The sequence below is a fragment of the Dermacentor andersoni genome, chromosome 5 (genome assembly GCF_023375885.2).
Source record: "Dermacentor andersoni chromosome 5, qqDerAnde1_hic_scaffold, whole genome shotgun sequence".
Taxonomy (NCBI): Eukaryota; Metazoa; Arthropoda; class Arachnida; order Ixodida; family Ixodidae; genus Dermacentor; species Dermacentor andersoni.
In genome coordinates this window covers 8,761,607-8,770,441 of record NC_092818.1, presented here as the reverse complement: position 1 = coordinate 8,770,441, position 8,835 = coordinate 8,761,607, and the positions used below count along the sequence as shown (strand labels likewise).

At 43.6% G+C, this 8,835-nt stretch overlaps 1 long non-coding RNA gene across 1 annotated transcript in view; it reads left to right on the top strand.

Moving 5' to 3' along the window:
- The first annotated feature begins 571 nt into the window (after positions 1-571).
- LOC129384517 (uncharacterized) overlaps positions 572-8,835 on the top strand; it is a 31,122-nt gene continuing 22,858 nt past the window's right edge. The window contains exon 1 of the long non-coding RNA XR_011894578.1: positions 572-927. This is a non-coding gene — a long non-coding RNA (uncharacterized lncRNA). The remainder of the gene's footprint in view (positions 928-8,835) is intronic.

Below are 8,835 nucleotides of genomic sequence, written 5' to 3'. Positions count from 1 at the left end.
CCACCCTGTACACGTAATGCCTCATGACGTGGAGCGTACCGGAATCTTGGAAGAACGCTAACATAATCCTAATCCATAAAAAAGGGGACGCCAAACGCTTGAAAAATTATAGACCGATCAGCTTAGTGACCGTTGCCTACAAAATATTTACGAAGGTAATTGCAAATAGAATCAGGAACACCTTAGACTTCTGTCAACCAAAGGACCAGGCAGGATTTCGTAAAGGCTACTCAACAATAGACCATATTCACACTATCAATCAGGTGATAGAGAAATGTGTGGAATATAAGCAACCCTTATATATAGCTTTCATTGATTACAAGAAGGCGTTTGATTCTGTCGAAACCTCAGCAGTCATGGAGGCATTACGGAATCAGGGTGTAGACAAGCCGTATGTAAAAATACTGAAAGATATGTATAGAGGCTCCACAGCCACCGTAGTCCTCCATGAAGAAAGCAACAAAATCCCAATAAAGAAAGGCGTCAGACAGGGAGATACAATCTCTCCAATGCTATTCACAGCGTGCTTCCAGGAGGTATTCAGAGACCTGGATTGGGAAGAATTCGGGATTGGGGCACGTGAGCAGCGTCGCAGCGACAATGACTAAGAGACCGCCTTTGTTTGCCATCCAGGTGCTGCTTCCACTTTTGGCGCACGGCATCTACAGTATCTGCAATCCTGCCCGTGACAGGGCTCCTTCGCATCAAGTGACGCAGTTTTCCTCCTGTCAATTGCCTCCGTTCGTTCATCAGGCGGCGCCCTCAAGATTTGTGAACAGTCCTTTCCACTCCAGAGCTGCGGCATGGTCATCGACAGCAAGTTCAACGCCAGTATTTAAGCGCCGGTATCCGTGGGACCGCTTCAGTGGGCACGTGAGCAGCGTCGCAGCGACAATGACTAAGAGACCGCCTTTGTTTGCCATCCAGGTTCGTAACCACATTCCTTTGAATGCTAAGAAAAGTGACAATCGATGCTTACTGCTGTTCCCGTGCCCACGGGTGTTTTTTAGCGTGTTGACTGAATGTCTCAACAGCTGTCTTCTTTTGCTATTGTCGGGAGATGTGGAAGTAAATCCAGGTCCTTCTCACACGCGTACCAAAATTATCGGCGGTGCTTCGAGCACAGACACCCCGAGCGAGGAAAGCAGCAGTGCCGCTAACGTCATATTAACACAATCAGAGCAAAACATGGAAATACTTCGTATGTTGAAGGAATTGCAGGCACAGTCAGTCGCGCTTTCAGCGAGTAACGGAGATATAAAGAAAACCATGGAAGAACTACGGAGCGGACAGCAGAGTATTAATTCAGCTCTCGCAAATATGAATTCCAGGCTTACGATAGTTGAACACTCACTTGAAGCAATTGACGGAGTAAAGCAGGACCTCGAATGCACTGCTCTTGATATTCGCAAACAAAATCATCTGCTGAAGGCACGAATTCATGAATTAGAAGACCAGAGTCTTAGAAATAATTTAATTTTTCATGGTATCGCCGATAAGAATGCCCATGAAACATGGGATGAAACGGAACAAAAACTTCTAAATGTCCTGTCAAAATACGTTGTCCCCGAACTCTCGCCGAATGACATAGATAGGGCTCATCGATTAGGGCGGTATTCTGATTCTAGATGCTGTCCGGTGATTGTGAAGTTCAACAACTTCAAAACCAGAGAAAGAATTCTGAAGTGTAAAAAAGACATAAAAGAAGACATTCAAGTGGCAGAAGATTACTCGTTTGCCACACGCCAAGCACGCAAAAAACTTATTGGCTTCGCCAAATCACTGCCCGGCTCCCCGTTTTTTAAGCTAAAATACCATAAGTTGGTCGTAAACGACAGATCCTACATGTATGACCCTGTAAACGATAAAACATTTGAGATTACCGCAGAACGCACCAAGCCAGTGACCCAGCGCACGCCTTCGCCTCTCCCCGCTGCATCTAGCTCTTGTAAATCTGCCTAACAGTTACCGAGGGGCAGTGGCCGTTGTTTAAGCGCAGCTCAAACATCAGTTTTATTTACTAATATCCGAAGTGTCATCAAAAGACGCACTGAACTCTCCTCTGCCATAAGTGCGTGTTCCGCTGACATCGTCGTCCTAACTGAAATTTGGCTGCACGAATACATACGTGATTCTGAGATATTCGATTCATCAAATCAGTTCCACTTCTATCGTTGTGACAGGAAAGATCGGCAAGGTGGCGGCGTACTAATAGCAGTCAGCAAAAAAATAGAGTCATATTCTCTTCACATAACGTCAAGCATCGAAATTATATGGGTATCTCTTCAACTAGGCTACCGCAGAATAATCCTAGGCGCATGCTACCGACCGCCTAATGCCTCTCCTACATTTGTTGCAGAACTTCACGATACCATTAATGTCATAGTAACGCGTTACCCCTCGTCATCTATCGTTCTATTGGGTGATTTTAACTTTCCGGGAATCAATTGGTCCTCTTCGGCGCTATGCAAGGAATTCACTAATTTATGTTCACTGTTCAATCTTACCCAAATTGTTACTCAGCCTACAAGAATTACTGAAGTTACAAGAAGTATATTCGACCTCGTACTAACAACATGCCCAGAACTGTGTTCAGAAATAACCTACATGCCCCAGTTAAGCGACCATTCTTCGCTAAATTTTTCTGTAAACATTCCCATACAAAAATCTGCTAGTCACACTAAAATAATACGCATGTATCATCGCGCTGACTTTAACAAAGTTAATATTGAACTAGGCTCTTTCCTGGCCACTTTTTTCGACAAATTCGACTCGCGATCGGTGAACGCGAACTGGCTCTTATTCAAAAACAAAATCTTAGATCTCACCAGCCGTTTCATACCCACTCGCGTAATATCTTATCACCTGCATGCGCCATGGTATAACGCGCATCTTAAGCGCTTGTCTAGCCGTAAAAAACGCTTCTTCCGTTCAGCTAAAGAATCACGCACTGAACATCATTGGTCCCGTTATCGGTCTGCAGCTTACACTTACAATTTTGCGGTCATGAACGCTAAAGCAAATTACCAGAATAACACTCTACCGGGTATGTTGCTCAATAACCCAAGAAAATTTTGGAGCGTCATTAACCCCTCTGAAACGTCTAGAATAATACTAACCAATTCAAGTGACGAACCTATATCCGATACTGCCTGTGCAAATTTATTGAACGCTGTTTTTTCGAGCTTTTTTTCAAATGGTGAAACTACGGATTACCCTCAACTGGATCATAGCAACTTCCTGCCAATGTACCCTGTAGCCATCCACCCTGATGGTATAGCTAAAATAATTGACAATCTTAAGATATCTTCCAGTGCTGGTGTCGATTGCATTACTACAAAGTTCCTGAAAAGTACTAAAACGTATTCATCACTTGCCTTAACTAAAATATTTCACGAATCATTGGAAAACGGTGAACTACCGGCCGATTGGAAGATAGGTAAGGTGGTTCCTGTACATAAATCTGGTAATAAACACTCGCCTTTTAACTACCGGCCCATATCTATTACCAGCATCCCATGCAAAATCTTAGAGCACATACTCTTTTCACATATTGTCACTTTCCTTGAATCAAACTCGTTTTTTCATCCTTCTCAGCACGGTTTTAGGAAGTCCTATTCATGCGAAACACAGCTACTATTATTCACGCACAAACTTCACGCAATTTTAGACTGCCGCTCTATCGCCGACTGCATCTTTCTAGATTTCGCGAAGGCATTTGATAAGGTTTCCCATCATCTTTTGTTACTAAAGCTGCGCATGGTAAGATTAGACACTAACATTCTAACATGGCTTGAAGTCTTCCTTACCCATCGTCAGCAATTTGTTTCCGTCAACAACGTTAACTCCACCGTTCACCCTGTTCTTTCCGGTGTGCCCCAAGGCACCGTCTCGTCTTGGGGCTCCTGCTTTTTCTTATATTTATCAACGACTTACCCAGTAACCTTTCTTCTTCTGTACATCTTTTCGCCGATGACTGCGTCCTTTTTCGGCAAATAACAAATGATAGTGATAAGCACATGATTCAGTCTGCCCTTAACGCTATCTCAACATGGTGCAAAACTTGGAATATGACTTTAAATGCTGAAAAGTGCAAACTTATGCGCATCTCTCGTGTTAATAGTGAATTGTCAGTATATACTCTTAATGGTGTGGTACTTGATCCTGTTACAAGGTACAAGTACCTCGGAATTCATATTACGTCTAACCTTAGCTGGCACGCGCACATTGAGCACATCACTAACAAGGCTAATCGCACGCTCGGATATCTGAAACGCAACTTTCACGCAGCCCCAACTAGCATCAAACTTCTACTCTATACCACACTCGTACGTTCACAACTGGAATATGCTTCGTCAATCTGGGACCCTGGTGTTAAGAATTCGATCGACCTACTGGAGATGTTACAACACAAATCAGCGCGGTTTATTCTTTCTGACTTTCGGCGTACATCAAGCGTAACCACTATGAAGACTACCCTGGGCCTAACTTCACTTGCATCACGACGCAAAATTGCACGCCTGTGCCTTTTTCACAAAATATTTCATCATGAGTCCATTGGCTACGAGTTGCTTCTTCGCCCTTCATATGTTTCACGCCGCACAGATCACATACATAAGGTAGGCATTTCTACATGCAAAACTAAAACATTCTTGGATTCTTTTATTCCTCGCACATCATATGACTGGAACCACCTTCCTTCCTCAATTGCCACAATTCCTGACCCTGTATTGTTTCGGACGGCTGTTACCGCTTCTATTGAATGATATATTGTGTTGATCACTTATTCTAACTTATCTATGTCTTGGTAATTGTTCTCTGCTGTTGCTTGTATTTTCAGTGTTATGTATTACCCACTCCCCTCTGTAATGCTTTGCCCTGAGGGTAAAATAAATAAATAAAGAAATAAATGGCGAACACCTTACTAACATGCGATTCGCTGATGATATTTCCTTGCTTAGTAACTCAGGGGACCAATTGCAATGTATTCTTACTCACCTCGAGAGGCAAAGCAGAAGGGTGGGTCTAAAAATTAATCGGCAGAGAACTAAAGTAATGTTTAGCAGTCTCGGAAGAGCACAGCAGTTTATGATAGTAGCGAGGCACTGGTAGTGGTAAGGGAATACATGTATTTAGGGCAGGTAGTGACCACGGATCCGGATCATGAGACTGAAATAATCAGAAGAATAAGAATGGGCTGGGGTGCGTTTGACGGGCATTCTCAGATCATGAACAGCAGGTTGTCATTATCCCTCAAGAGAAAAGTCTATAACACCTGTCTTTTACCACTACTCCCTTACGCGGCAGAAACCTGGAGGCTTACGAAAAGGGTTCTATTTAATCTGAGGACGACGCAACGAGCTATGGAACAAAGAATGATGGGTGTAACGTTAAGGGATAAGAAAAGAGCAGATTAGGTGAGGAAAGAAACGTGCGTTAATGACATCTTAGTTGAAATCAAGAAAAGGAAATGGGCATGGGCAGGACATGTAACGAGGAGGGAAGATAACCGATGGTCATTAAGGGTTACGGACTGGATTCCAAGGGAAGGGAAGCGTAGCAGGGGGCGGTAGAGAGTTAGGTGGGCGGATGAGATTAAGAAGTTTGCAGGGACAACATGGCCACAATTGGTACATGACCGGGGTAGTTGGAGAAGTATGGGAGAGGCCTTTGCCCTCCAGTGGGCGTAACCAGGCTGATGGTGATGATGATGTGCTAACGGTAACACTACCTAGCGGCGGAGGCACTCAGGCAGACCTCAAATGGCCGCTTCAAAAAGGCTTTGACTAATGAGATACCGCTTAACAGATTTAGGCTTTCTCGTACATTCGAATAACATTTTGAAGCTGTCGTGTCTGCCGCTTGTGCTGAAGTCGTACCTTACGCACTTTCTGAGGCAATCTAGTTTTCACCATTAAGTTAGTTCAATAAGGCACTTGATGTTGGCGGACGTCCTGGAAGAATGATGATTCGGTCATGAACCGGTGGATCGCCTTCTAAATTTTGCTTACGCTGCGAAGAGTGCCAAGATCGTAACTGCACGCCTAAGTTAGACGAATGCGCGATATTGTACAGGCATAGGAATGAAGAAACGCGTCTTGTAGTTGAAGAATGGCATATCTATAATGGAGGAAGTGCGTGCGTGAGTCAGACTTCGGTTATATTAAATAAGGAAGAGATCAAATGCCTTACGTACCCCTCACGTAGACCGGCACATGTACCCGATTGCCATGTGGTGCTATCTTTCCAGAGCACGCGCAGAGGAGTTTGTGTCTTCTTTCTCTTTTTCGCCACACTGTGTCCTTCAGTTTATTGTGGCGTTCGTGCTGCCCACTTCTCTCCTTTTGTGTCCGTGTCTGCACGCCTTATCCCTTCTTTGCATTAAGAATGACGATGTATGCGGTACTTCCACGCGCGTACATGCGAGCGTGACGTAGTTCGCTTCTGGTGCTGGTGCCTGTGTATCGTCGTCCAACGCCCGCACCAGCTTCGCTGGACATCGACTTTCACAAAGTGTAATGGGGGCGGATTTTTTCACTTTTTCTGATGTTTCAAGTGGGAAATCACCAAGAGGTGCAAGTGGATAGTGAAAGCTGATAGCAACAACATATTTATGGCGAAAGCAGCGAAAAAACCACCGAAAACCAAGGCCCGTGGTTAACTAAGGCGAAAAGAAGAATGTTATAAAACCGCCGGACGTAGAACAGTCCCAACAAGAGGAACCATTGCAGCAGCATGCAATTCTGAGAAAACCACAAATGGGAAAAAAAGTGGAGGTCGCAATTCTCCCAACTAACAAGAGAGTAAGACAAGATTGTCTACCGATGGCAGGTATTTCTGCAATCTGGTAAACAATAGCAGCTCACCATAGCGCAAGCAATAGACAGGGCATGTGGAATATCCCCGCACACTTTCAACGACAAAACTGCAGTACAATAAACGCCAAAGCAAGATGATGTAGTTTACCCAGCATACCAGACATTGAATTGCCCACAAAGTGCTATTCGTGATCCAGGAAATCGAAGTAGGAGGAATCGTTTACAAAGTCAAGTGCGTATATCAAAATCTCCTAAGACGTCGTTGCAGGCATGCTACATGAACTGGAACAAGGAGTGACCGACGAAGACCTGGTGTTCAAAATCACGGCACTTTGACACATCTATGCTGGTGTCATTTGCGTTCGCGTACATAATTAACATAACGGAAATAAAACGTTCCAGTAAATTAAAATATTTACGTATTACAATTTTTCATGACATGAACTGGAGTGATCATGTACAAAATATATGTGCAGCAGCCCAACGAAAGCTCAGATTGCTACGGCGGAAGCTAAAAGATGCACCATCGTTGTCACACTAAATACATATAAATCAATAGTAAGGCTAGCACTGGAATACGCAAGTATAATTTGGGATTCAAATCAGAAATAGCTCGTTGACCAACTTGAACCTGTTCAGAGATTGGCAGCCAGGTCCGTATTTTCCTGTTCCTGAAGAATGCAGTCTGTAACAGAACTTCTTTCACGCGCAGAGCCACAAACTTTTGCTGTTCGCAGAAAAATTGCTAGGCTGAAGTACCTTTACAAGCTCTATCAGAACAGATTCAATTTGGATTCCCGTGTACTTGAGGGCGCGCAGTAGACTATCATCAAACATTCCTTTGCAATTATGTCCTACGTGCTAAGAGTGCAATATTCCTTTCTGCCTACAATAATCGTTGAATGAAAAAGTGCTGAGCGACGTGTATTTGATAACGCTTGTTCAATAGAAGCTTTTGAAAAAGAGTTCGAACTATGCTCTATTAATTGAATGTACCCTTCCTGCCCTTTACAGTTTAAATAACAGCTCAAGGACAGCAGAGGGGACAGAAGAGAAGACAAAGCACTCAAGAATAGAGCGCTTTTAGTGCTTTGTTCTCTCTTTTGTCTCCTCTGCTGCGCTTGCGCTGTTATCAAAGCAGTAAAGCATATTTCACCCACAAACACAATCCTACACCTTTCTTCCCACCCTGTAACAGCCCGGAAGGGCCAAGGGTATTTGAAAATAAATAACAAATAAATAAAGCGAGCGGGTGGATACATGGGCACAGATGAACGCAGTTGAAGGCATTAAAAAAGCTTAGAAGATAGCGAAAAACTTTCATCCTTTATATGCATAAAATTTCGCATGGCCTCAAAAAGCTGGCGTAAAGTACGGCACACAAGTATTTTTATTTTTTTTGAGCTCCTTTCAAAATGAAAGGCGCATGTAAAAAAGTAAACACCGAAACGAAAAATTCAGCCATGCACAAATGCCAAATATAGCACAGAAACAGGCATTTGGAATGTTGTCGACAACGTTGACTACAAGGTCCCTTTAACGTGCGGAAAATCACACATAGGGCAGACAGCCAGATGTAATAACATTAGGCCTAGAGAGCACACATATGTGACAGAAATACTCCAGTCACGAGGACATTTGCCGACACACTGCGCACGATGCGACTGCAAGCTTTTCTTCTACGCAACGAAAGCTTTCGGTCGTTGCAGCTCTAAAAAAAAGCACGTGAACACTAGCAGGCGTATTCCATGGTAAAAAATGACTCGGAGAAATCATGCTAGCACACCATCTCTGGCGCTGGGGGAAACCGCTTTTAAATTCATAGACGAATGTTAGGTCAAGCCACACTTGTAATTGTTAAACCAGATGTGCGTAGATTTGTTTCATTTGTGTCTATCACTTGATGTTTTCTTTTTGCTTTCAGTCGCCCTGTCGTCTATATATTTGTCGTGCGCCACCGAATAATGAACAGTTGAAATTTCGCACGCATGTGTCTCAGTCGCTTTTTTTGTTCTTT